General features: G+C 45.0%; 1 protein-coding gene across 8 annotated transcripts in view; it reads left to right on the top strand.

Moving 5' to 3' along the window:
* The window catches only part of LOC132207756 (zinc finger protein 418-like), a 38,974-nt gene extending 14,109 nt beyond the window's left edge, over positions 1-24,865 (top strand). For 6 of the 8 annotated variants that reach the window (XM_059643636.1, XM_059643637.1, XM_059643633.1 and 3 more), the window contains one exon: positions 3,797-5,903. The gene's annotated coding sequence lies outside the window, so the exon portion shown is untranslated. Of the gene's footprint in view, positions 1-3,796; positions 5,904-9,769; positions 10,033-10,394; positions 10,534-13,903; positions 14,010-23,915 lie in introns of those variants that run through there. The other 2 variants (XM_059643634.1, XM_059643638.1) reach the window with 2 other exon arrangements.
* The last annotated feature ends 1,971 nt before the right edge of the window (positions 24,866-26,836 follow it).

The following is a 26,836-nucleotide window of genomic DNA, read 5'->3' as shown; positions in this document are numbered from 1 at the left end:
AAGAACAGGTTAGGGAGGCAGAGACAGGCTGGACTGGTTTTGGGATGTAGTGGGTAGAGGGGAAGAGCTGGGCTGGTTGTGTGGTGCAGTGGGGGGAGGGAACGAACTGGGCTGGTTTTGGGATGTGGTGGGGGAAGGGGAGATTTTGAAGCTGGTGAAGTCCACATTGATACCATTGGGCTGCAGGGTTCCCAAGCGCAATGAGTTGCTGTTCCTGCAACTTTCGGGTAGCATCATTGTGGCACTGCAGGAGGCCCATGATGGACATGTCATCTAAAGAATGGGAGGGGGAGTGGAAATGGTTCATGACTGGGAGGTGCAGTTGTTTATTGCGAACCGAGCGGAGGTGTTCTGCAAAGCGGTCCCCGAGCCTCCGCTTGGTTTCCCCAATGTAGGGGAAGCCACACCGGCTACAATGGATACAGTATACCACATTGGCAGATGTGCAGGTGAACCTCTGCTTAATACGGAAAGTCATCTTGGGGCCTGAGCTAGGGGTGAGGGAAGAGGTGTGGGGGCAAGTGTAGCAAATCCTGCGGTTGCAGGGGAAGGTGCCGGGTGTGGTGGGGTTGGAGGGCCGTGTGGAGTGAACAAGGGAGCCACGGAGAGAGTGGTCTCTCCGGAAAACAGACAAGGGTGGGGATGGAAAAATGCCTTGGGTGGTGGGGTCGGATTGTAGATGGCGGAAGTGTCGGAGGATGATGCGTTGTATCTGGAGGTTGGTGGGGTGGTGTGTGAGAACGAGGAGGATCCTCTTGGGGCAGTTGTGGCGGGGACAGGGTGTGAGGGATGTGTTGCGGGAAACGCGGTCAAGGGCGTTCTCGACCACTGTCGGGGGAAAGTTGCGGTCCTTGAAGAACTTGGACATCTGGGATGTGCAGGAGTGGAACGCCTCACCTTCCTGGACCTCTCGGTCCATCTCCAGCAGATCCCTCACCTTCCTGGACCTCTCAGACCATCTCCAGCACACCCCCCACCTTCCTGGATCTCTCAGTCTCCATCTCAGGCAACCAGCTTGTAACTGATGTCCATTTCAAGCCCACTGACTCCCACAGCTACGCTCTGCCTGCTTCTTTGTAGGTTATGTGGAACAGTCCCTCTTCCGCACCTACACAGGCCCCAAACCCCACCTCTTCCTCCGTTACATTGATGACTGTATCGGCGCCGCCTCTTGCTCCCCATAGGAGCTCGAACAGTTCATCCACTTCGCCAACACCTTCCACCCCAACCTTCAGTTCACCTGGGCCATCTCCAGCACATCTCTCACCTTCGTGGACCTCTCAGTCTCCATCTCAGGCAACCAGCTTGTAACTGATGTCCATTTCAAGCCCACCGACTCCCACAGCTACCTAGAATACACCTCCTACCACCCACCATCCCCCTATTTCCAATTCCTCCGCCTCCGCCGCATCTGCTCCCACGATGAGACATTCCACTCCCGCATATCCCAGATGTCCAAGTTCTTCAAGAAGCGCAACTTTCCCCCCACAGTGGTCGAGAACGCCCTTGACCGCGTCCCCCGTATTTCCCGCAACACATCCCTCACACCCCGCCCCCGCCCAAAGAGGGTCCCGCTCGTTCTCACACACCACCCCACCAACCTCCGGATACAACACATCAACCTCTGACACTTCCGCCATCTACAATCCAACCCCACCACCCAAGACATTTTTCCATCCCCACCCTTGTCTGTTTTCTGAAGAGACAACTCACTCCGTGACTCCCTTGTTCACTCCACACTGCCCTCCAACCCCACCACACCCGGCACCTTCCCCTGCAACCGCAGGAAATGCTACACTTGCCCCCACACCTCCTCCCTCACCCCTATTGCAGGCCCCAAGATGACTTTCCACATTAAGCAGAGGTTCACCTGCACATCTGCCAATGTGGTATACTGTATCCATTGTAGCCGGTGTGGCTTCCTCTACATTGGGGAAACCAAGCGGAGGCTTGGGGACCGCTTTGCAAAACACCTCTGCTCGGTTTGCAATAAACAACTGCACCTCCCAGTCGCGAACCATTTCCACTCCCCCTCCCATTCTTTCGAAGACATGTCCATCATGGGCCTCCAGTGTCACAATGATGCCACCCGAAGGTTGCAGGAACAGCAACTCATATTCCGCTTGGGAACCCTGCAGCCCAATGGTATCAATGTGGACTTTACCAGCTTCAAAATCTACCCTTCCCCAACCACATCCCAAAACCAGCCCAGTTTCCACCCCCCACTGCAACACACAACCAGCCCAGCTCTTCCCCTCTACCCACTGCATCCTAAAACCAGTCCAACCTGTCTCTGCCTCCCTAACCTGTTCTTCCTCTCACCCATCCCTTCCTCCCACCTCAAGCCGCACCTCCATTTCCTACCTACTAACCTCATCCCACCTCCTTGAACTCTCCGTCTTCCCTGGACTGACCTATCCCCTCCCTACCTCCCCACCTATACTGTCCTCTCCACCTATCTTCTTTTCTCTCCATCTTCGGTCCGCCTCCCCCTCTCTCCCTATTTATTCCAGAACCCTCACCCCATCCCCCTCTCTGATGAAGGGTCTAGGCCCGAAACGTCAGCTTTTGTGCTTCTGAGTGGCGAAGGACTGGACTTGGTAACAGGGACTGAAGGCTTTCATCCTCCTAATGTTCGGTCAAAGGAAGTCTCTATTTCTCCAGAGCTGTATATCAAACTGGTAAGGATGGTGTGTCTTGGAGCATAACTTGGTGGTGAAGATTTTCACATAGATCTACCACCCTGATCCTTTGAGCTGGTGGAGATTGAGTATGTGTGTGATTGTGCCACACTTCTGGACAAGCTGCAGACATACAAAGTCCCTCGTCCTTGCCCTCTGCCTCTCCTACTTCCTCCCCACGTCTGTTTCTTTTCTCTCTAACTCTGCTCCATGCAGGTCTTATGAAGGCCCACAACAAGTCACCGGTTTCTTCACTGATTGACATTAGTTTTACTCCTAGTTGAGCTTTTATAACAATCCAGCAGCTTTCATGGTAATTCTTCAAGTGCTATCCCTGCAAATTGCCAGATTCACTCAGTACAATTTTACAACCTGCCTTAATGCTTTTGTGGCTTCTTTCTGACTCCGTACTTCTGTTTCAAATTAATTTCACAGGGTATTGAGATGTTATTGGGATAACATCCCATTGATTTATATACTTCTATACATTAAAGTCTTTTACCTGCCTACACATAGGTATGCAGGCACTGCCTTCAAGCTTCCTGCCCAGCTAGGAATTCGGTGTAAGACTTTGTAACTCCTTATCTTCCTGCACATCGGGAAGCGGACGCTACCTTAAGCTTCCTGACTGAACAGAATCAGAGTTAAACTGTCTCAAATACGGTTAAGTGAGGAACATTTGTAAAGGTGTGAGACTTTTGAAGTATGTAACTTCTGTCTCTGAGAAAGGGACCAGGGCACTGACGTTGTTCCAGCCAGGCACATTGGCAGCTTGAAATTACAATCTGTCTCATTAGGAACTTGAAATCGCCTCCTGCCATTAGCAGTCACTTCACGAACGATCGATCCTATATCCTGGTCTTTTATGTCCTTGATGTAATAATTGTTTTGTATCCTGTCTTTGTCTGTTGTAATATTTGTTTCATGTATCATGTCATTGTGAGATGTGAAATTGTTTAATCTATTATGTACTTAGTAAAGTATAAAAAGCAGGGACTGTCCGCTGCTCGAGGAGAGTTACTCACGAGGCGCTGCACTCTGTGCTGGGTTGCGTACGGTGATTCTCCACAGGTCGTTCTTGCTTGGTAATAAAAGATTTGTGTTTTTCTAAACAGGTCAGTGTCTTGTTATTGCATCAAGTCAGTGAGGGTCTCTGAAAACGAACCTGACATTGGGGTATGAGAAAAGGAGGATTTGAATTCACGAAACTGAAAGCAACCATCACATCATGACCTAATGAAGTCTCCCAAATTTATCATACCCAGAATATCAACACATTTTAAGCACGGTAAGAGGAAGCACTGTGCACAAATACTGGAGTTGTGTGTGCAAAAAAGGCCTCGGACAATCAACTGGTCTCGAGAACCACAAATGTAGTCACACAGGGGAGAAACCATGGAAATGCATGGATTGTGGCAAAGGATTCAGTCACTGCTCTGCGCTGAAAATTCAGTGACATATTCATACTGGGGAGGAGCCATTCATCTTCTCTGACTCTGGAAGTGGATTCACTGAGACGTATGACTTCAAGGAATATCAGTAGGTTCACACTGATTAGAGACCTTTTAAATGCCTAAACTGGAAGAAATGCTTTAAAAGTTCTAGCTATTGCAATCCCATCAATGTGTTCACGCTGGAGAGAGACATCTTGTTCAAGAGTCTGTGAATTGCCTTAAATCTTCCAGGGAGCTGATCGTCCATCAGCGTGTTCAAACTGATTAAAGACCATTCAGGTGCTCTCACTGTGGAAACAGGTTCAAGGAAAACCTCCCAACTCATTACACACCAACATCTTCGAACTGAAGAGAGGCCATTCACCTGCTTTGAATGTGGGCAGGTATTTATTTGGTTCTCCACCTTGTTGCCACACCAGTGAGTTCATTCTGGGGCAAGGCCATTCACCTGCACTGAATGAAGAAGTATTTCAGAGTGAATCGTTTCTCATGGCACACCTGTTGAAACAGCAGCAGTTCCACTGGTGATTTCAGAGCTTTAAACATCCAGCCCAGCTTTAGGTGCTAATGCAATGCAATGATTGATTTTAATGCAATCAAAAATTTGTCTGTTGAATTCCTGTGCCAAATTCTTCCCTTTGAATATATTCAGGAAACTAGATATGCGTGGAATGTATCATACAGCAATAATGACTGACTTCAATTCCCATATAAACTGGGTGAACCTAGCCAGCATGCGTGCTGTTGAGGGTGGAATTCAGAGTTTGGACTGAACATTTCTGAAACTTGAAGGACCACGTAGGAATCAGCTTGGTTTAGCTTTAATATGCTGTAAAGAGAAAGGTTAATTAATAACCTTGCTGTTAAGGAGCCTATGTTGAATAGTGACATCAGTACTACAGACTTTTTAATCAAGTTCTAACATGATAGAATAGCAATATGGTTGCCCAAACATCCCAACGAGAACATATATTCAAGAAAGCACCTCACCATCACCTCCCGCGTAGTTAGGGTTGGGCAATAACACAGCAACACCCATATCCCATGAGCAGGCAACAAAAAAAAAATGACAGTAGTAAAAGTACTGAGCTTGAGTATTTGCAAAGGATGGTTTAAATTGCTGTTTGTGTTCAGGTCTTTCAAAATTATCACATTCATACAGAGCCTTTTTTTGAAAAATGATGCACAATAAGCTTGTGTTGTTTTATTACAAGAACGCTAGCAACCTCATCTGAATATGTTCAATAATTATCCATCATCCCAACTTAATTGCAAAAATTAAACTTGTGATCTAAATTTCATTCAGAAACCATTGTGCAGTATTACCAGCAAATGGGATCATAACATTTGGAAAATGAGCAGTGATCTAGTTGAAATTAACAAGGATCTTACATGGTAGATGTAGATTGATTTCTACCCTGGCTGTTAATTTCAACAGGGACTTTGTCTCAGAATAAGGGGTAAGGCCATTTAAAGAAAATAGACAGATTGTCAGCATTTTCAGAGACAGAGCAATCGGCCAAGTGGCCACGTTCTGTGCTCTTAAGATTCAATTAAACGGGTTTATGATGAATCAAAGTTTAATTATTTATACAGCTACTGTTTCATTTATAATCAGTTGTCTCTTTTTTCAATAAATGGGGAATAATTTCACCAATAATTACCACTGATATGTAAAATAAAGATCACAATTAAAAATGAGAGCTGTATTACATCAATAATCAGGACCCTGTTACATTAAAGTTATTTACTGATTGTAAAAGACGAATAAACTATATGCTATTGCATTAATCAAGGCAGTAATAATCTGTTATTCAATAATGGCATTTATTTTGAGAGAACTTGAATATAAAAACAAGGATGTACGACTGAGGCTTTATAAGACCATAAGAAGGGCTCTGGTCAGGCCACATTTGGAGTATTGTGTGCAGTTTTGGCTCCCACATCTTAGGAAGGATATACTGGCCCTTGAGGGGGTTCAAAGGAGGTTCATGAGAATGGTCCCAGGAATAGAAAGTTTAACCTATGAGGAATGTTTGAGGACTCTGGGACTATATTCATTGGAGTTTAGAAGGATGAGGGGGAAATCCAATTGAAACTTACGGAATACTGAATGGCCTGGACAGAGTGGATATTGGGAAGATGCTTCCATTGGTAGGAGAGACGAGGACTCAAGGGGACAGTCATAGAGTAGAGTAAAGGGAAGACCTTTCAGCATGGAGATAAAGGAGAAACTTCTAGAGAGTAGTGAATCTATGGAATTCACTGCCACAGACTGCTGTGGAGGCCAGTTCATTGACTACATATAAGACTGAGATAGATAGGTTCTTGATTATCAAGGGGATCAAAGGATACGTGGAAAAAGCAGGACATATGGGTTGAGGAACTTATCAGCCCATTGAATGGCGGAGCAGATCCGGATGGGCCGAATGGCCTAATTCCTGCTCCTATGTCTTATTAACACACAACCTGCCTCCCTTCCCTCATTGATCAGTAAATGTCAGTCCCCCACCCCACCAAAAAAAGAATTGTTTTTGGGTGACACAGATTCTGAGGCATTAAAAGGGGGTTACATTGGGAAATTCGGAGAAGCAGTGATTCATTACAATCCCTTTCTAGACTTTAAATGCACTGATTGTATTTCATTATTCACTGTCACAATGTTCTGTCTCCCTGAGAGATGTTATTCATGGTTATTAGGCATCCCTGTGGTTAATTGATTTGGTGTTAGTATCTGTTTCACTCCATACATCACCCTTACAAATAGCTTGTAAAAAGTGCTGATCAAACCAAAGAGCTTTCAACTGAGTCAGTGGTTGTGATCAAAAAGCTGCATTGGGCAGTTCACATCATCCACACATCTGACACTAGGCTTCTAAAACATACTCCCTCCTTACTTAAGTATGGGATGCTAATTCATCCAATCATCTCCATGCCTTTATCCCAAATTTCCTTCCCTGAAGATGCTTCTCGATTTCACTGTCACAGTCACCTATTCCAGGTATCAATCTAGTAAACCACCTCTGAACCACTCCAATAAATTTATACATTTCCTGAAAAAAGATGATGAAACAGTTCAGTGTCTTTGAGATGTGGTTTCACTTATACCCTGCACAAATGAAGTGTATCCTTGCATTGATGATCAAATCTTGTCACAAAAAGAATCGCAGCCCATTAGCTTTCTGATTATATACTGCATGTGTAACCAACTCTCTTTGGCTTGAGCTTGAAATTTCACTGCATCTTTGAATTCTTCAGTCATTCTCCATTTAAGTTATACTTGGACCTTATTTGTTTTTCCTGCCAAAGTGAATGATTTTATATTTTCCACATTATACTGCATCTGCAAGATATTTTGTCTGTTCACCAAATCTATTTCACACAGTAGACTCTTTATGACTTCATCATAACATAAATAGAAAACAATCTTTAGCTACCATGCCATCAATCCCCTCCTTTAAGTGATTTATGTAAATTCTGAAAGGTTAGGGATTGGGTAAGAAATGCTGCCGAGTCAGTGACGCCCTCATCCTGTGAAAGAATTTTAAAAAACACGCAGTAAAAGGCTGATGATAATTAGGTGCAAGTGAACAGAGGGAACTCTGTTCAATCTTGCTATGCTATCCATCTGAAATTGATGATGTGGAAATACTTCCTATTGAATGTGCTGTTAAACAATGGAAGAAAGCAACCCTCCCATCTGTCCAGAACACACAAGTTCTGACTCCAAACACGCTGCCTCATTCACTGATTGAGGGGTGGGGCAACCCCTCCAACCATTCTCTCCAATAGGTCCAGGAACTCCCCACCTACACCCTCAACCTCCTCCAAGACTTTCAATTCCCTGGCCCTCAACACCTCATTTTCACCATGGACATACAATCCCTGTACACTTGTATCCCCTGCACAGATGGCCAAAAGCCCAGCATTTCTTCTTCTCCCACAGGCACAACCAGTCCCCCTCCATCGACACCCTCATCCACTTAACCGACTCATCTTTACCCGAAACAACTTCTCCTTTAACTCCTTCCACTTCCTATAGACAAAGGGGTGACCATGAGAACCTGCATGGACCCAAGCTATGCCTACCTCTTCGTAGGATAAATAGAACAGTCCCTCTTCCCCTGCTGCACTGGCACTATCCCCTACCTCTTCCTCCACAACATTGATGGCTGTTTCGGCAACTGCGTCATGCTCCCACGACGAGATTGAACAATTAATCAACTTTACTAATACCCTTCACCTCAATCTCAGGTTCACCTGGACCATCTCTGATGCCTCTCTCTCTCTCCTTCCTGGACCTCTGTCTCCATCTTTGGTGACCACCTTGAAACCAACAACTATTTCAAGCTCACTGACTCCGACAGCTACCGAGATTACACCTCCTCCTACCCACCTTCCTGCAAGTACGCCACCCCCTACTCCTAACTCCTCTGCCTCTGCCATGTCTGCTCCCAAGATGGGGTGTTCCATTCGCAAACATCCAGATGTCCTCTTATTTCAAGGACCGCAACATATCCCTTCGTGGTTGAAAATGGTCTTGCCTACGTTTCTTGCATTTTGCACATCTGCCCTCACATTCCTTCCCCTCCCCCAAATAAGAACAAAGACAGAATCCCCTTGTCTTCACATATCACCTCACTAACTTCTGTATCCAATGTATCATTCTCCACCATCTACAATCCAACCCACAGCCAAAGATATATTTCCCTTCCCACCCCATCTGCCTTCCAAAGGGACTGCTATCTCCGGGACTCCCTCATCCACTCCACACTCCCCATGAGCCCTACCACACCCAGCACCTATCCATGCAACCGTAGAAAGTGCTGCACCTGCATCTGCACCTCTCCCTCTTACCTCCATTCAAGGCACCAAGCAAAACCTTCACATCAGACAGAGGCTCACCTGCAAGAGCCCACTTCAACAGACATGCATCATTGCTCTCCATGAGGCCTCCTTGACAATCAGTGAGACCAAGCAGCAGCTCAGAGACTGCTTTCTACAGCACCAGCACTCTGCTCATGACAAACAACATCTTCCAGTCACAGTGATGATGGGAACTGCAGATGCTGGAGAATCCAAGATAACGAAATGTGAGGCTGGATGAACACAGCAGACCCAGCAGCATCCTGAGTTGCTGCTGGGCCTGCTGTGTTCATCCAGCCTCACATTTCGTTATCTTCCAGTCACACACTGTTTCAATTCCCCCTCCCGCTCCCTGGGTGACATATCCATCCTGGGCCTCCTTGCCTTTGGATCCTACAACCCAATGGCCTAAATGTTTATTTTACCAGTTTCAATATCTCCCCACCCCCAGGCTCATCTCATGACAACCCTCCCTCTCAACCCCACCTCCTTTGGAGAGGCAATGTCCTCACAGCATTTACGCTGTCAAGCCCCTTCAGAATCTGATTGGCTTCAATGAGATTACCTCTCATCGTTCCAAACTCCAAAGTGTACCATCCCACTCATTCAATGTCACTGTTAAAGCTCTTTCCACTGTGCACTTAGTTAGAAGCCTCGCTGATTTCTATTAAAAAAAAATTGTTTTGCATCTGAGAGCTGGATGGTGACCTCTGGACTGTGAGCAGCAACTTGTGTTAAAAATAAATAAGCTCTTGTTTTTGTTTTAAGGCCAGGCCTGGAAGTTAATTGCAGGTCAGATGTTTATCAAAAAAACTCTGAAGACTCTTTTGGTCATGAATGAAGTCAGTTTTTGCAAACTGGTGCAAGCAAATCTGGGGGAGAACATGATAAAACAGATGGAAAGGCAACAATTATTTTTTGAACTGGAACTTTTTGAGAAAACGAGTTTGGCTGTGATGCTACAGCATAAAGATTTGACAATCCTGTGTACCAATGAGACAATGCATCATGGAAACTGCTTCAGTAATACGGTCAGTTTTGTTTTTGGCTTTACAATTTCTCTGCTAACTTTTTTTATTTATCACTTGGTGTGAATTGGGCTGAAAATAAAGGGTATTGCTGTGTTCACTGAGGAGTATATGCAGTATGCTGTTAGGAGATGCTTGTGCATATGCCAGTGACTGAGATTGATGGAAAAGTGTGGAGTGGATGGAGGGAACCAAGCAGCATTGGAAACTGGGTCTTCTTTACCCACCACCCCTTCCTCACCTGTACTCCCTTCCCTCCCCACTCCAACCCCGATCCCACCCATCCCTTCCTCTCCCTTCCCCCAGGATCATCAAACTTCCAAAGATAGTTTCTTATTTCATACATACTATGTTGCTTTTCTCAGCTTTTCTACAACTGGAGAACTGGATAGAAAACGAGAGACAGAGCAGCCAATTCAGAAGCTTCCAAAATCACTCTGCCCCTCGTTGACCTTCCTGAACTGCTGCAGTCCATGTGGTGAAACTGCTCCTAATTGCAGCTCGGTAAGGAATTGCAGGAATTTCTTACAGTGGTGATAAGAAATGCTGACATCTGTGTCAGTTAGAATCATTTTGTTGTGTACCCCATCTTTAACACAATAGAACTATAGAAAGCAGGAACAGGAGTAGGCCATTGTCATGTTTGAACGTGGCTGATCATCCTACTCAGTAGCATGTTCCCATTATAGACCCATACGCTTTGATCCCTTTAGCCCTATATCTGTCTTCTTCTTGGAAACATTCAGTGTTTTGGCCTTAACTGCTTTCTGTGGCAGCGAATTCCACAGACTCACCAGTGTCTTGAGTAAAGAAATATTTCCTCAATTCAGTCCTAAAGAGTCTACCCCATATCCCTAAACTGGCTCCCTGGTTCTTGACTCCCTGGTCACTGAGAGCATCTTTCCTGCATTTAACTTGCTAGCCCTGTTAGCATTTCATTGGTTCCTGGCAGATCCTCCCTCATTCTTCTAAATTCCAGTGAATTTTGTCCTAACCAATCCATTTTGCCTTTATGCATCAGTCCTGCCATGCCAGGAATCAGTCTGGTAAACCTTTGTGTGCAGCCTCCATAGCCAGAACATCCTTTGTCAGATAAGTATTCCAAACCCGCACATAATACTCCATTGTGGTCTCACCACAGCGCTGTATAATTTCAGCAAGAAAGCCCTGTTCCTGTACTCGAACGGTGTTGCTTTAAAGGCCGACATGCCATTTGCCTTCTTCACCTCCTGCTGCAGCTGCATGCTCACTTTCAATGACCTGTGTTCAGGGACATGAGATCTCATTTCCCATTTCCTTTTCCTAAATCAATGCTGACTGACTCTGTCCAATCCTTTCACTGTTTTCTGGTGTTAGGCTAATTGGTCTGTAATTCAATGTTTTCTCTCTACCTGCATTATTAAATAGTGGGGTTACCTTCCAATCCAGAGGAACTGTTCTAGAGTTTAAGAATCTTGAAAGATGACCATTAATCTCCTCTAATCGAAACACTAGTTTTTAAATGCATCCACTCTATCATGGGTCACTTTGTTAAGAACTCTGGGGTGAGGATTACTGGGTGCTGGGGAGTTGTTGGTGTTTAATCCTGTCAGTTTTCCCAACACCATTTCCTCACTAACATGATTTCCTTCAGTCACTCCCCAGCAATTTAGTGATATTACTTGTGCCATTCTTTGACAGAACCAACGTATGTAGTTAGAGATAATGGGAACTGCAGATGCTGGAGAATTCCAAGATAATAAAATGTGAGGCTGGATGAACACAGCAGGCCAAGCAGCATCTCAGGAGCACAAAAGCTGACGTTTCGGGCCTAGACCCTTCATCAGAGAGTCTGATGAAGGGTCTAGGCCCGAAACGTCAGCTTTTGTGCTCCTGAGATGCTGCTTGGCCTGCTGTGTTCATCCAGCCTCACAGTTTATTATCAACGTATGTAGTTAATTAGGTTGCCCACCTTTTTGTTCCACATTGTAACTTCCCCTGTTTCTGATTGTATGGGCTTTGTTTTCATTAATCTGTTTTTCCCTTCATTACATCTTGAGGAGCTTTTACAATTAGTCTGTATGTCCCCCACAAGTTTAATCTGAGACTTTATCTTTCCCCTCTTAATCACTCCCTTAGTCCTCTTCTGCTGAAATCTGAACTGCTCCCAGTCTTCAGATCTGCTGCTGTTTTGAGCCAATTTATTTGCCTTTTTCATGGATCCAGTACTATCCCTTATACTCCTTGTTAGCCATGGCATGGTCACCTTTCCCACTTTATTTTGTGCCAGACGGGAACGAACAATGCTACTGTTCTGTCAAATGCTCTTTAAAAGTTTATGTTTTTGACTTATGTTCCACAATTTATTGTAGCCTGCCTGTGTCTCAGATCATCACAATTTCCTCTATTTAGATTTTGGCCCCTAGTCTTAGAACCAACTCTGTCACTTCGCATCTTAAAGAAGAGCTCTATCACTGACTTCTTCACTCACCCGCAAGGGACCTCATACAGATAGATTACGAACTATTCCTTTCTCATTACACAACTAAAATCTTTAATTTAAATTTGCCATAGTCCCAGAAGACCATAGGACTGCTCTCTTATTTGGGAGAAAGAGAAACGGAAAGAGAGAAAGAGAGATGACAATGGTCCTTAAACCTGAGGGTTGCCATACCTCAGACAAGGAACAAGGTTAAGATGGTGAGACCTTCGTGGAGACCTCGACCAGTAGATGAATTAAGCATGTGCTGTTGGTTCCACTCTGCATCACAAACCAGCCAGCTAGCCAAATGAGCTAACCCACCCTCGGCCACTACACAGTACACAGTCGAGGGTGATCTGTCCTCCTTTTGGGTTATAAAGTCCTACAGCACAGAGACAGGACCTTTGGCCCAAACAGATCTAGACCAATGAAAATATCTGTCCACGCTAACCCCATTTCCCTGCACTTGGTCCACTTCCTTCTAAACCCTTCCTATCTATGTGTTCGTAAATGCCTTCTAAATGTTTAACAACCGATCACAAGATATAGAGCTTAATGAAAGTATTTGGCCCATTGAGTCTGCTCCACCATTTGCGCGTGACTGATCTGTTTCTCAACCCCATTCTCCTGCCTTCTCCCATAACCATTGATCCCCTTACCAATCAAGAAACTGTCTATCTCTGTCATGTATACACTCAATGACTTAGCCTCGAGAGCCCTCGATGTCAATGAGTTCTACACAATCACCACCCTCGGGTAGAAGAAATTTCTCCTTATCTCAGTTGTAAAGGGTCATCCCTTCATTGTGAGGCTGTGCCCTCAGGCTCTAGATCCTCCTCCTAGTTGAAACGTCGTCTTCGTGTCCATCTATCCAGGCCTCCCAGTATTCTCTCAGTTTCAATCATATAGAGTCAGAAAGCACAGGAATGGACCCCCAATCAGCCCATGCTGACTATGTTCTGAAACTAAAGTAGTCCCACTTGGCTGCACTTGGTCCATATGTCTGCAAACATCTCATTCATGTACTTATCCAAATGTTTTTTAAACATTGTAACTGTAACTGTAGCCACATCCACCACTTCCTCTGGAAGTTTATTCCACGCATGCACCACTCTGTGCAAAACAAAAGTCGCCGCTCATGTTATTTTAAAATCTTTCCCCGCTCACCTTAAAAATATGCCCCCTAGTCTTGAAATACCTCACTCTAGGGAGAAGAAACCTTCCGTTCACCTTACCTATACCCCTCAGGATTATACAAACCTCTGTAAGGTCACCCTCAACCTCCTGTGCTCCTGTGAAGGAAATCCCAGTCTATCCAGCCTCACTTTATAACTGAATCCCTCCATTCCAAGCAATAACCCAGTAAATCTTTTCTCAACTCTCTCCAGCTTAATAATATCCTTCCTCTCACAGGCCGACCAGAACTGGACATAGTACTTCAGAAGAGGCCGCACCAACGCCCTGTACAATCTCAACGTGACATCCCAACTCCTGTATACAAAAGGCATGAGCAATGCAGGTAAGCATACTAAACACCTTCTTAACCAACCTGACTACATGTGACGTAAACGTCAAAGAATTAGGTAAATGAAGTGTCACTGTTCTACAGTACTATCGAAGGCCGTACCTTTGATTGTACAAGTCCTGTCACTCCCTTTCATTTCACCAAAATACAATAACTGTCATATATCCAAAGTAAACTGCATCTAGATCTCCTCAGCCCACAAACCCAATTCACCAAGATATCTTTGTAACGTTTGATAACGTTCACTGTCCATTATACCACTAATTTTGATGTCATCCCCAAATTTACTAACAAAAGCTTCTTTCTTCTCATTGAAATCATTCATATGAAAGACAAACAAAAGTGGACCCAACACCAATCCCTGTAGCATACCGCTGGTCACAGACCTCCAGTCGTAAAAACAACCCTTCAGTGGAGGTCTGTGACCAGCGGTCTCTTGTTGTTTAGCAAATTTTATGTGAAACTGGCATGCTCACCTTGAATTCCATTTACTAATTAGTTTTATAAGCAGAGCCTTGTCAAAGACTTTATTAAAGTGCAAGTTAATCATGTCTACTGTTCTGGCCTTATCAATCCTCTAGGTTACTTTATGAAAAAAATCAATCAAATTTGTGAGACATTATTTCTCCTGCACCAGAACATGCTGACTATCCGTAATCATTCCTTGGCTCTCCAAACGCTATCTTTTAGAACCACCGCCAACAATGTACTCACCACCAAATTCAGACTCACAGGTCTATAGTTCCCAGCTTCTCTCTCTTCTGAAAGAAAGGTCTAATGATAGCCACTCTCCAGTCATCCAACACCTCACCCATGTTATAGGTGATACAGATATTTCTCAAAGGAGCCCCACAACTTCCTCCCTAACTTCTCACATTGTCCTGGGATATACTAGATCAGGCACTGGAGATTTATCCATCTTCATATTTTCTAGGGCCTCCAGCACTTCCTATCCTGTAATGGGAGCTGTTTTAAAAACATCAATATTTATTTCCCATATTTGCTAACCTCCTTCAGTCCAACTCGTCCGTACCAATCAAGTTTCCCAAGCTGAAGTAACCCTACTTGCTTGCATATCTCTCTAAATCTTTCCTATTCCTATAGTTGTCCAAATGTCTTTTACATGTCGCAACTGTATCTGCATCTGCTACTTTCTCTGGCCGTTCATTCCACATACGAACCACCCTCTGTTTGAAAAGTAAATAGCTCAGTTTTAGATTTTTCTCTTCTGAACTTAAAATTATACCTTCCAGTTTTGGACTGTTCTATTCCTGTCACCTTATGATTTTATAAATCTCTATACAGTCATCCCTCAAATTCCAGTGAAAAAGAGTCCCAGCCTATCCGGTCTCTCCTGATAACTCAAATCCTCCATCCTGGTGACGTATAGACTGTAAGTGTAACATGAAGCCACACAGGGTAGAAAGTCAATCCAGCCGTTAGAAATATCAGCCAGTCTCCATTTCTTTGGCTCTTAGTCAAATAGTTTGGCAGCAGGAACTCTCCAGCTTCATCCTTGGAGAGTGAACATTTGGTCTCGCTTTCTCCACACTTAAAACTGACGTGAAATATTCATTTAATATCTCTCCCATCTCAAAGATGACCTCCTTGATATTTAAGGTTCATGGCACCACAGATAGCTCTGCTGCACAGAGTGGGTAAGGAAGCAGGGCCAGAACAACAGGGATTCAATAGTCTGGGGTACAGCAGGCTCTTTTGTGGCCACAGACAAGAATCTAGGATGGTATGTTACCTCCCTTGTGCCTGGATCTGCAATATCATGGAGCGGCTGCAGGACATTCTGAAGTTGGAGGGTAAAGAGCCAGTGGTCATGGAACACGTAGATACCATAGCTAAACAAAGGGATCAGTGCCTGAAAGCCGAATATAGGGAGACATTCTAAAATACAGGACATCAAATGTAATAATGTCGGACTTATTCTCAGTGCCACGTAACAGTGAGAGACCGAATAAGAAGATAGATCAGATGCCTGAGGCTGGAGAAATGGTGTATCAGAGAAGGGTTTAGATTCGTCAGGCATTGGAACTGTTTCTGTGTTAGGTGGGACCTGTGCAAACCTGACCAATTGCCCCTGGTCTCAGCTGGGACAAATCTCCTTGGGAGTCTGCCAGTTGTGTTGGTGAGTTTTAAACTGGTATGGCAGGGGAATGAGAACCAGAGTGTAGGCATAAATGGGTCAGACTCAAATGAGCAACTGGGAGGTAGTTAGTGATGCAGTCAGCGTTTCAGAAGGACAATGGGAAGGATGATTAAATGAGGATCCAGTCTCTCTTCATACATCAGCCCGGAGATCCCAGGAATCAGTCTGGTGAACCTTCTTTGCACTCTCTGAATAGCCTGGGCATCCTTCCATGGGAAAGGAGAACAAAGGTACACATCACACTCCAGGTGCGGTCTTACCAAAGCCCTTGCAGAAAGCTATCCCTGTTCCTGTACTTGAACCTTCTCACTATGAAGGCCAACGTACCATTTGCTTTCTTCACTTATTGCTGCGCCTGCCTGCTTCCCAAAATAGAGAATCAGAGGGAAACACAAGACAAAATGGTGTCAGAGACCCTGATGTAAAATGATAGAATACAATGTCCACATCCCATCTATGCTGTTCATAAAGCACCTACTTAGTCCAGTCCCATGTTCCAGCACTCAGCATGTAATCTCCACTGTATTGCCTTGTATGGTCATCAGAAAGTTTCTTCAAGGTTGCAGTGGTTCTAGCATCTGTCACCAGAGACTGGTGGTGGAAATCTGAAATAAAAGCAAACGCTCCAATCCTAGTAACGTACTTGTAAATCTTTTCTGAATTCTTTCAAGTTTCACAGCATCTTTCCGATAGCAGGGAGACCATTACTGAAATTAGTATTTCAAAACTGGCCCAACTGATGCCCTGTATAGCCGCAGCATGCCCTCTCAACTCCTCTACTCAATGTACTGATCAATAACAGCTAGCGTACCAAACACCACCTTCTCTATCCTATATCCCTGTAACTCCACATTCAGGGAACCATGAACCTGCATTCCAAGGTCTGTTCGTTCAGTAACACTTCCCGGGACCTTATCGTTAAATATACCCCTCTTATAGCATCTTTTCAAAGTTGGGAGTAGAAGAATTGAATACAGTATTCTAAAGTTGGCCTCATCAATGTCCTATACCCTGCAACATGACCTCCCAACTCCTAAATTCAATCATAGCATCCCCACATTCAGCCCATGAGACTGCACCAATCATCTGAAGAGCATCCCACCCTATCCCTTTAACCCTGTGTTTCCCAAGGCTAACCCATCTAACCTGCACATCTTTGGACTGTGGGAGGAAACTGGAGCATCCGGAGGAAGTCCACACAGACGCAGGCAGATTGTGCAAACCCCACACAGAGTAGAATTGAACCTAGATCCCTTTATCAATCAATGCACTGACCAATAAAGGCAAGAATACCAAAGATCACCTTCAGCACCTGTTCTACCTGAAACTCCACTTTCCATGAAACTGTTCTTAGCCCTTCGGCGGGATTGAGGCTATGGAGAGAAAACAAACAGGATTGAGTTGTAGCTCTGTAAAATGCCTGTGTCTCCCAACTCTATTTCTTGCTGTGGTTTTGTGTCAACATTGACTAATTCCCTTCCCTGGAGGAAATTTATGACCCAGTTCAGTTTTAATGATGATCTGTGACCAGATTTGTGTCATCTTCTGGTTTCTCCGTTTATTTTCTGTTTGAAAGGTTGATTTGCAATGAGAGATTTCAAATGATACCACACCCAGAGCTGACAGTCACCCTGTTTGTATTAATCTAATCAGGATTTTGAACATTGAAGGAAAAGCACTATTCACACTGGGAGAAACACGTATTACCTATGTCGAAGAGGCTGTCAAGATTTATCTGAGATGCCCAAACGCCAGCGCAGCTACACTAGGAAAAGATTGTGGCAATGTGGGCATTGTAGAAAGGGATTCACTCCGTCATCCCACCTGCAGACACACCAGCAAGTTCACACTGGTGAGAGACCATTCACCTGCTCCCTGTGCAAGAAAGGATTCACTCAGTCATCCAAACTGCTTCTACACCAGCAAGTTCACACTAGGGAGAAACCGTTCAATTGCTCTCATTGTGGGAAAGGGTTCAGTCAGTCATCCAGCCGGCAGATATACCAACACAGTCACACCAGGGACAGACCATTCACTTGCTCTGATTGTGGGAAGGGATTCACTTTGTCACCCAACCTGCTGAAACACCAGCGAGTTCACACTAGTGAGAGACCATTCACATGCTCTGATTGTGCAAAAGGATTCATTCGCTTACCCCATCTGCTGGGACACCAGCGAGTTCACACTGGAGAGAAACCATTTACCTACTGTGATTGTGGGAAAGGATTTAACCAATCATCCAACCTGCGGAGATGCCAGCGAGTTCACATGGGGAGAAATATTCACTCAGTCAGCTCACCTGCTGATACACCAGTGTGTTCACCAGGAGAGAGAACATTTGCTTGTTCTGTATATGGGAAAGAATTCACTCTGTCATCCAAACTGTTCACACACCAGTGAAATAACACTGGGTGATCCTGTTTGCCTGCTCTGTTTGTGTAAAATGATTTGCTGTTTGCGAACACAGCAAATTCACAAAGATCTGCAGGTAAAGGGTTTTGCTTTTACTCACACCAAGGAATGAACCTTGGTCATTGGGCCATTTGTATTCATATTATTAAACCTTGCTGTATTAAAGGTGCTGATATTGTCAGTAAAATGGTGATGCATTTACATATCTGTATGATAAGTTTTAAAAATGATTACAATGACACTGTACATCAACCCAGTTAAACTGGGTAAAGACTGCCCACCTGAAAGTTGCTCGTCAATGTTGGATTTTTGAAGCTGTTTTTGTCTATATCCAAACCACATTTCTGTTTCTGATGATGTTTGTAAACACCACAGGTTCATTGACTTATTTTTAATCCCAAATAATACAAATCATCTTTTCTTTAAAACTATGTTGCATCAATTCTGCCTCATTCTCAGTGCCTGAGAAATAAGATAATCATTTGTACCCATTCATATGAGCAGTTGGAAGGCACATGCAGAGGGAGATGTAGCCTGTAATGCTGGAAATTTAGTTATAAGTGCAGTTGGGCCATGTGTAATCTAACTTGGCAAGGGGATGGGGTCCAGAGTGAGTGTCCAAAAGGGTAGGAAGAAAAGAGAAGGATCAACAAGTGAGTCAGGAAGGTATCAACATTAGATGCGATTCCCTACAGTGTGGCAACAGGCCCTTTGGCCCATCAAGACCACACTGCCCCTTCGAGCATCCCCCCCAGATCCCCCCTATAACCCACACACCCCTGAACACTACGGGCAATTTAGCATGGCCGATCCACATAGCCTGCACATCTTTGGACTGTGGGAGGAAACCAGAGCACCTGGAGGAAACCCATGCAGACACGGGGAGAATGTGCACACTCCGCACAGACAGTTACCCGAGGCTGGAACCAAACCCGGATCCCTGGTGCTGTGAGGCTGCAGTGCTCACCACTGAGCCACCGTGCCATGCTGTGTAATGGAAATGGACAAGGATGGACCTGTAATCAAAGTTCCAACTCAGTTGATTTTAATAAGATATGATTTGGCCATAGTGCACAGGGAGCAGATACTTTCAGGTGCATGTGCAAGAGGGAACATAAATAGGGAGATAAGGAGAGCTCTAGGGGAAATATGAATTGATACTGCCAAGTAAAATAAAGCAAAATGCTCTGTTGTTTTACAGGTAGACAAATGGTTAAAGGATAAGGGGGAATGTGTAAGGCCCATTAAGGACCACAGAGGTATCTGTGCGTAGAACTACAGTGTTGGCCTGGTTCTAAATGAATACTTTGTGTCAGTGCTCACTCGTGAAATAGATGAATCAGGGAGAAGGTCTGTGACAGAATGCAAGGAAATTAGCGCACAGAGAGAGAGGAAGTACTGAGTAGTCTGCAGGTTTAGATGCAGGTCAGTATCCAAGGTCAAGTGAAATGTCTCCTGTGATGTTAGGATGAAGTAGCAGTGTGCTTGCAAGATTCTCAATTCCCCACTAACCACAAAGGGACCCTTCTGAAGGGTAACCAGACCCAAAACTTTTAGTCTGTTTTCTCCTTCGCACCCGGACTTTGCTGCCAGACCTGCCCAGCTTTTCCAGCAACTTTGTTTTTGTTCTCAATACTTTGGCAAATTGGATCCACAATTGGCTGAGGTTCAGCAAGCAGAGAGTTGATTTTTTTGTTTCAAACCTGAAATCAGTGCACAATGGGGTGCCAGAGTGGCCAGTGTTGGCACTTGTTTTTGTTTCATGTAAATGCCTGAGATTTGAGTGTATGAAGGTTCATCAGTTAGTTCAGATGACGCAAAAGTAATAGATGGTAAATAATGAGATGGATAACCTTAGTTTACAGGCAGGCTGATCAATGGTAAATGGAATTCAATCTAGATTAGTGAATAGCAACACTTGGACCAGTTATCCTGTCCTTCCATTCATTTGTTAACCAAACGGTTTGTGATTAGTTGACTAGCCAGGGGAGGAAGGCTATTCCTTTTTCCCATCGGCATACAACATGACACAGTCCTGGATTGTAAATGGGGATTTTGGCTGTAAGAGAATTTTGCTAGATGTCGCTCATTCCACAGTTAGACCTCAAACGAGAGGTTCTAATGTATGGTGCTGCAAACTGTGAGGAAAGAAGATGGCATTTTGGCTTTAATTGTCAATCAATTTACTGCTCCTTAGATCTTGCTCAACTCTGATAGAAATCCTAAACGTGAACATGAGGAAAAAGGCCACTTTTTCAGCAAGCAAATAAATGTGTAAAGCTAAGAAAGCAAATGATGGCAGTAAATTTAAGAGACATATCTGAACAAACATTGGTAGAGTAGGCACCCTCCCTGGATTCACTCCCTCTCCCTTCCTTTGTTGCAAGTGAACAGTTTCTCCACCCTACCACCCAGGAAGACTAAAGAAATGGAAAGGAATAAAGAAGAGATGATGGGAACTGCAGATGCTGGAGAATCCAAGATAACGAAGTGTGGAGCTGGATGAACGCAGCAGGCCAAGCAGCATCTCAGGAGCACAAAAGCTGACGTTTTGGGCCTGGACCTTCATCAGAGAGGGGGATGGGGAGAGGGAACTGGAATAAATAGGGCGAGAGGGGCAGGCGGACTGAAGATGGTGAGAAAAGAAGATAGGTAGAGAGGAGAGTATAGGTGAGGAGGTAGGGAGGGGAAGGTCATTCCAGGGAAGACAGACAGTTCAAGGAGGTGGGATGAGGTGGTAGGTAGGAAATGGAGGTGCGGCTTGAGGTGGGAGGAAGGGATGGATGAGAGGAAGTGATAATGGGAACTGCAGATGCTGGGGAATCCAAGATGACAAAGTGTGGAGCCTCTGGTGTTCATCCAGCTCCACACTTTGTTATCTTGGGTGAGAGGAAGAACAGGTTAGAGAAGCGGAGACAGTTCATGCTCTTCAAGGACCACAACTTCCCCCCGCAGTGGTCGAGAACGCCCTTGACCGCGTCTCCCGCATTTCCTACAACACATCCCTCACAGGCCGCCCCCGCCAGGGCTAAACAGAGGGCCTTAGCTTGTTTGTTATGAAGTGTTTGTTGGTGGGATGTGGGCAGTGCTGCCTGGATCAGCATTTATTGCCCATCTCAGGTGCTGTGGAGAAAGAGCTGCCATGGACCATGTCTATAGTCTTTGCCTAATATAGTGGGGACCAGGCAAGTCAGTGTTTCTATTGGACCCGAAGCCTCTCAATTTCGGATGGGTAAATCAGGTTTGACAAACCTACAAAAGCTTTTTTTTGAAAATGTAACTGATAGAACTGGTGGATGGGGTCATTTGGATTTTCTCAAAGCTGGTGATAAATTCCCACTTAAGAGGTTAGTGTGCAAAATCAAAGTGCATAAGATTGTTGGGAATTTACTGGTGTGGATTACGAATTGGTTAGCAGACAGGAAACAGTAAAAATAAATGACCTTTTTCGGTACCTAAGGCTTTGACAATTAGGACACCACAAGGAACAGTGCACTTGGACCTCATGTGTTCAAAGTGTACATCAATGATTTGGCTGAGCGAATCCAATGTACTATTTCTAGGTTTGTTGACACAAGAGAAGGGGGATTGTGAATGAACAGTACATAAAGAGACTTCGGAGTAATTTAGATGATTTGAGTGAGTAGCAAATGCACAGCAGATGCAGTATCAGTGTGAAGTTATCCACTTTGGTACCAAATTCAGAATGGCAGAGTATAATTCAAGAGGTGGTCGATTTGGAAATGTTCATGTACAAAGGGACCTGGGTGTGCTTGTACACCAGTCATTCAATACAAGATTGTAGGTGCAGCAAGCAGTTAGGAAGGCAAATGGAACTTTCTCCTTCATTTCAAAAGGGTTTGAGTATGGCAGCAAGGTGGTCTTACAGCAGCTGTGTAGGCTTTTGTGAGGCCACATTGAAATCTATGAGCAAGTTTGGTCTCCAAAACAAAGAAACATTATTCTTGCTGCAGGCAAACAGCAATTTCTTGTGTCGGTGAATGAGGGACAAAAGTTCTCACTGACCATGAATCAAGAAGAAGCTCCTGTTGCTGTCTGGGTTTCAAATCAGATTTGGAGATGATGCCACTTGTTGACAACATCTTCAAGCACTTCCCAAAGTGGGAAGTGGGTGATGTTCCCTCACCCCTGCTTCATTTCCCTCTTGCAAAACAAGACAGAGTCTGAGGCATTGTTTGGTTTCAGCATATCCACTGCAGGGCTCACCTCCCCACCCCTCCATCTCCCCCTGCTATACACACAAAGAAGGGGATGATGTGGATAAAGTAATCCAAAAGGTGTAGTGTGAAATACAAGACAAAATAGAGAGAGGAAGTGTTAGAGGAGCTGGAATCATTGAAAGTGGATGAGTCACCAGGCCCAGATAGATAGTTCCCTGGCGTGTTGAAGGAAATAGCAGATGTTGTGAGGATTAATTTTCAACCTTCACTTGACTCAGGTGAGGTGCCAAGGGGCTGGAGGAATGCAAATGTGGTGTTGTTGTTTAAAACAAGTACAAAGGAAATGCCATACAACTATAGGCCAGTCAATCTTACTTTGGTGGTGGGCAAACTGTAAGAATCAATCCTGAGAGATCAGAGAAACTGTCAGTTAGAAATGCATGAACGTGTCCGGGATAGTCAGCATTGCTTTGATGAGGGAAGGTCATACTTAAGCAATTTGACTGAATTCTTTGAGAAATTGGTAAGGAGTCTCAGTGTGGGTAGTGAAGTGGATATTGTTTTCATAGATTTTGTTAGGATATTTGACAAGATCCCACACAGCAAACTGGTCAAAAGTAAAAGCCCATGGATAACAGGGTAATGTGTTGAATTGGATCCTCTGTTTCCAGTGCTCTGACATATTTCCAGTCGCAAGTTCCAGCAGGAGACCGTAATATAGGAAGCAGTGAAATTGTTTCAGAGCTGAGCATTATGGACTATTCAGCAAATTTGAGCTGGTAGTGCTGTGTTCTGTTATCTGTGAGAGATTGCATGGTCCAGGGCTGATGTGACTCCTTTAATCTGGATCTGAATTCATGTTCACCATTGCTGTATTTCATCTCTACCCTCCTAGATCTTCTCTCTGCAATTGTCTAACTTCTGTCCCTGCATTTTAGCTCTGTTTTGTGTTTTACTGTTACATCTGCTAATTGTGCCTAAATTAGACTTCCACCACTGCCTATCCCCTCAACGTGTGCTCTTGATTTTCCCACAGAATTGTTAATAGTCAGAAATTGTTTTTAGTGCTCTGCTATCAACTTCTACTCTGCAAATTACAAGATTCATCCAGTTCACATTTTATAACAAACCATTTTGATTTTATAGTTTCTGTCTCACTCTCTTTGTTACGTCCAAATCAACTGAACACGGTTTTCAGAAGAGGAGATTTTGCAGTTAACAAACTGAAACCAAACGTTACTCAGGATCTGAGAGAGTTACCAAACGTATCACAACCTGAATACAACAGAATGCATGGACATGGAAGGAGAAAGCACTTTCCTAACGCGGAGAAAATAGTTCTGTTTTTGGGCAAGGCTTCAATCAATCATCTGACCTATCAGAATGTAAACACACTCATAATGATTAGAAGCCATGGAGATGAGGGGATTGTGGTAAAGACTTCTTTCAACCATCAATACTGAAAAATCTTCAGCGTAGTTACACCAGGAAGAGGCCATTCACCTGTTTTGAGTGTGGAGAGAGATTCACTCAAATCATCCACCTTGCTGACACACCAGAGTGTGGGAAGAGGCTGTTCACCCCACGGAGTGTGTGAAGAGATTTATCAATTCTTCAAACCTGGTGACACACCAGCAAGTTCACACTGATGAGTGACCTTTTAAATGCCCAGTCTGCAGGAAGTGCTATGAAAGGTCTGGGGAACTAATGCTCCATCAATGTGCTCCCACTGAAAGAGACTGTTTGGGTGTTTTGACTGTGGGACAGCATTTCAGTGATCATCTCGGCTCACTGTATACCATTACGTTCACATTAGGGAGAAGCCCTTTACCTGCTCTGACCGTGGGAGGGGAGTCAGTCAGTCACCCCATCTGCTGAGGCACCAGCACATTCACACTGTGCAGTGACCATTCACCTGCCCCAGCTGTGGGAAGGGAATCACACAGGTGTCATATCTGCTGAGTGACCAGAGAGTTCACAAGAAACTGCAGTGATTGGGCTTTACTATTAACCGCGTTCAGGAATTAACCAGGTTCATTGTGATCTGTTTCTGCTGATATTAATAACCACCTGCTCAGGTATATGTTAATGTAGATAAGTATCAAATAAACCAGTTTTGTGTAAAACACAGTGTTTCATCTTCTTATTGTCTCTGACACAGCGGATTCCCTTTCAATTGCTGTCCCACTCACCTCCATCCTCACCTTTAACAAGAAGTATGAAAGCTCCATTGTCACTGAGATGAAGACCATCTGATCAGTTGCCTCTGCCCAGACTGGGAAAATTGCTCTGGAAAATTGGTCCGATTTGCTGCCCATGTATTTACTCACAGAGGAAAGACTATTCAGGTGCTCTCATTGCAGGACTGGACTCAGGCAATTATCAGTCTCACTGTACACCAGTGTGTTCACACAATAGGGAAGCTGTTCACTTAGTCTGAGCATGAGAAGATTCACTCAGACCGTCCACCTTCTGAGACACCAGTGAGTTCATTCGTTACTGCAGAAGTTGGATTTCCTGTTAATCAAATGCTGGACATATTCGTTTTCTCATTTGGTCTTTTTTCTAATGGTGTTAATAAATTCCAGGAGTTTTAAATGCAAATATTCAGAATAAAAACGGGCATGAATTGGCTTAGTTTTCAACTTTCCCCCCCACAGTGATCGAGAACGCCCTTGACCGCGTCTCCCGCATTTCACGCAACACATCCCTCACACCCCACCCCCGCCACAACCGCCCAAAGAGGATCCCCCTCGTTCTCACACACCACCCCACCAACCTCCGGATACAACGCATCATCCTCCGACCCTTCCGCCATCTACAATCCGACCCCACCACCCAAGACATTTTTCCATCCCCACCCCTGTCTGCTTTCCGGAGAGACCACTCTCTCCGTGACTTCTTTGTTCGCTCCACACTGCCCTCCAAACCCACCACACCCGGCACCTTCCCCTGCAACCGCAGGAAATGCTACACTTTCCCCCACACCTCCTCCCTCACCCCTATCCCAGGCCCCAAGATGACATTCCACATTAAGCAGAGGTTCACCTGCACATCTGCCAATGTGGTATACTGCATCCACTGTAGCCGGTGTGGCTTCCTCTACATTGGGGAAACCAAGCGGAGGCTTGGGGACCACTTTGCAGAACACCTCCGCTCGGTTCGCAACAAACAACTCTACCTCCCAGTCGCAAACCATTTCCACTCCCCCTCCCATTCTTTAGATGACATGTCCATCATGGGCCTCCTGCAGTGCCACAATGATGCCACCCGAAGGTTGCAGGAACAGCAACTCATATTCCGCTTGGGAACCCTGCAGCCTAATGGTATCAATGTGGACTTCACCAGCTTCAAAATCTCCCCTTCCCCCACCGCATCCCTAAACCAGCCCAGTTCGTCCCCTCTCCCCACTGCACCACACAACCAGCACAGCTCTTCCCCTCCACCCACTGCATCCCAAAATCAGTCCGACCTGTCTCTGCCTCCCTAACCTGTTCTTCCTCTCACCCATCCCTTCCTCCCACCCCAAGCCGCACCTCCATCTCCTACCTACTAACCTCATCCCACCTCCTTGACCTGTCGGTCTTCCCTGGACTGACCTATCCCCTCCCTACCTCCCCACCTATACTCTCTCCACCTATCTTCTTTTCTCTCCATCTTCGGTCCGCCTCCCCCTCTCTCCCTATTTATTCCAGAACCCTCACCCCATCCCCCTCTCTGATGAAGGGTCTAGGCCTGAAACGTCAGCTTTTGTGCTCCTGAGATGCTGCTGGGCCTGCTGTGTTCATCCAGCCTCACATTTTATTATGTTAGTTTTCAACCCAGTGTGTTGAGTCTTTTTCGTAGCTCAAACACAAGTGAGTCCCTTTTGAAGGCTCTCCGTCTTTCTTGTCATGACACGGGTGAGATGTTCAAGGAGCTGAGACCCCAGTACATTTGAGACAATCTGATTGGCTGCCTCTGCTGCTCCCCTCCCTTCCACTAGCTCATTGGGTCAAACAGCTTGCCAAGTTCTTCTAGCTTGACCCCGGATCCCCAGCTTTCTCCAGTTTCTCTCCTGTCAAAGC

Source organism: Stegostoma tigrinum, unplaced genomic scaffold (assembly GCF_030684315.1).
Source record: "Stegostoma tigrinum isolate sSteTig4 unplaced genomic scaffold, sSteTig4.hap1 scaffold_148, whole genome shotgun sequence".
In the NCBI taxonomy this organism is placed as follows: domain Eukaryota; kingdom Metazoa; phylum Chordata; class Chondrichthyes; order Orectolobiformes; family Stegostomatidae; genus Stegostoma; species Stegostoma tigrinum.
The sequence above is the reverse complement of the archived record's forward strand: the minus strand, read 5'-3'. Positions and strand labels throughout refer to the sequence as shown.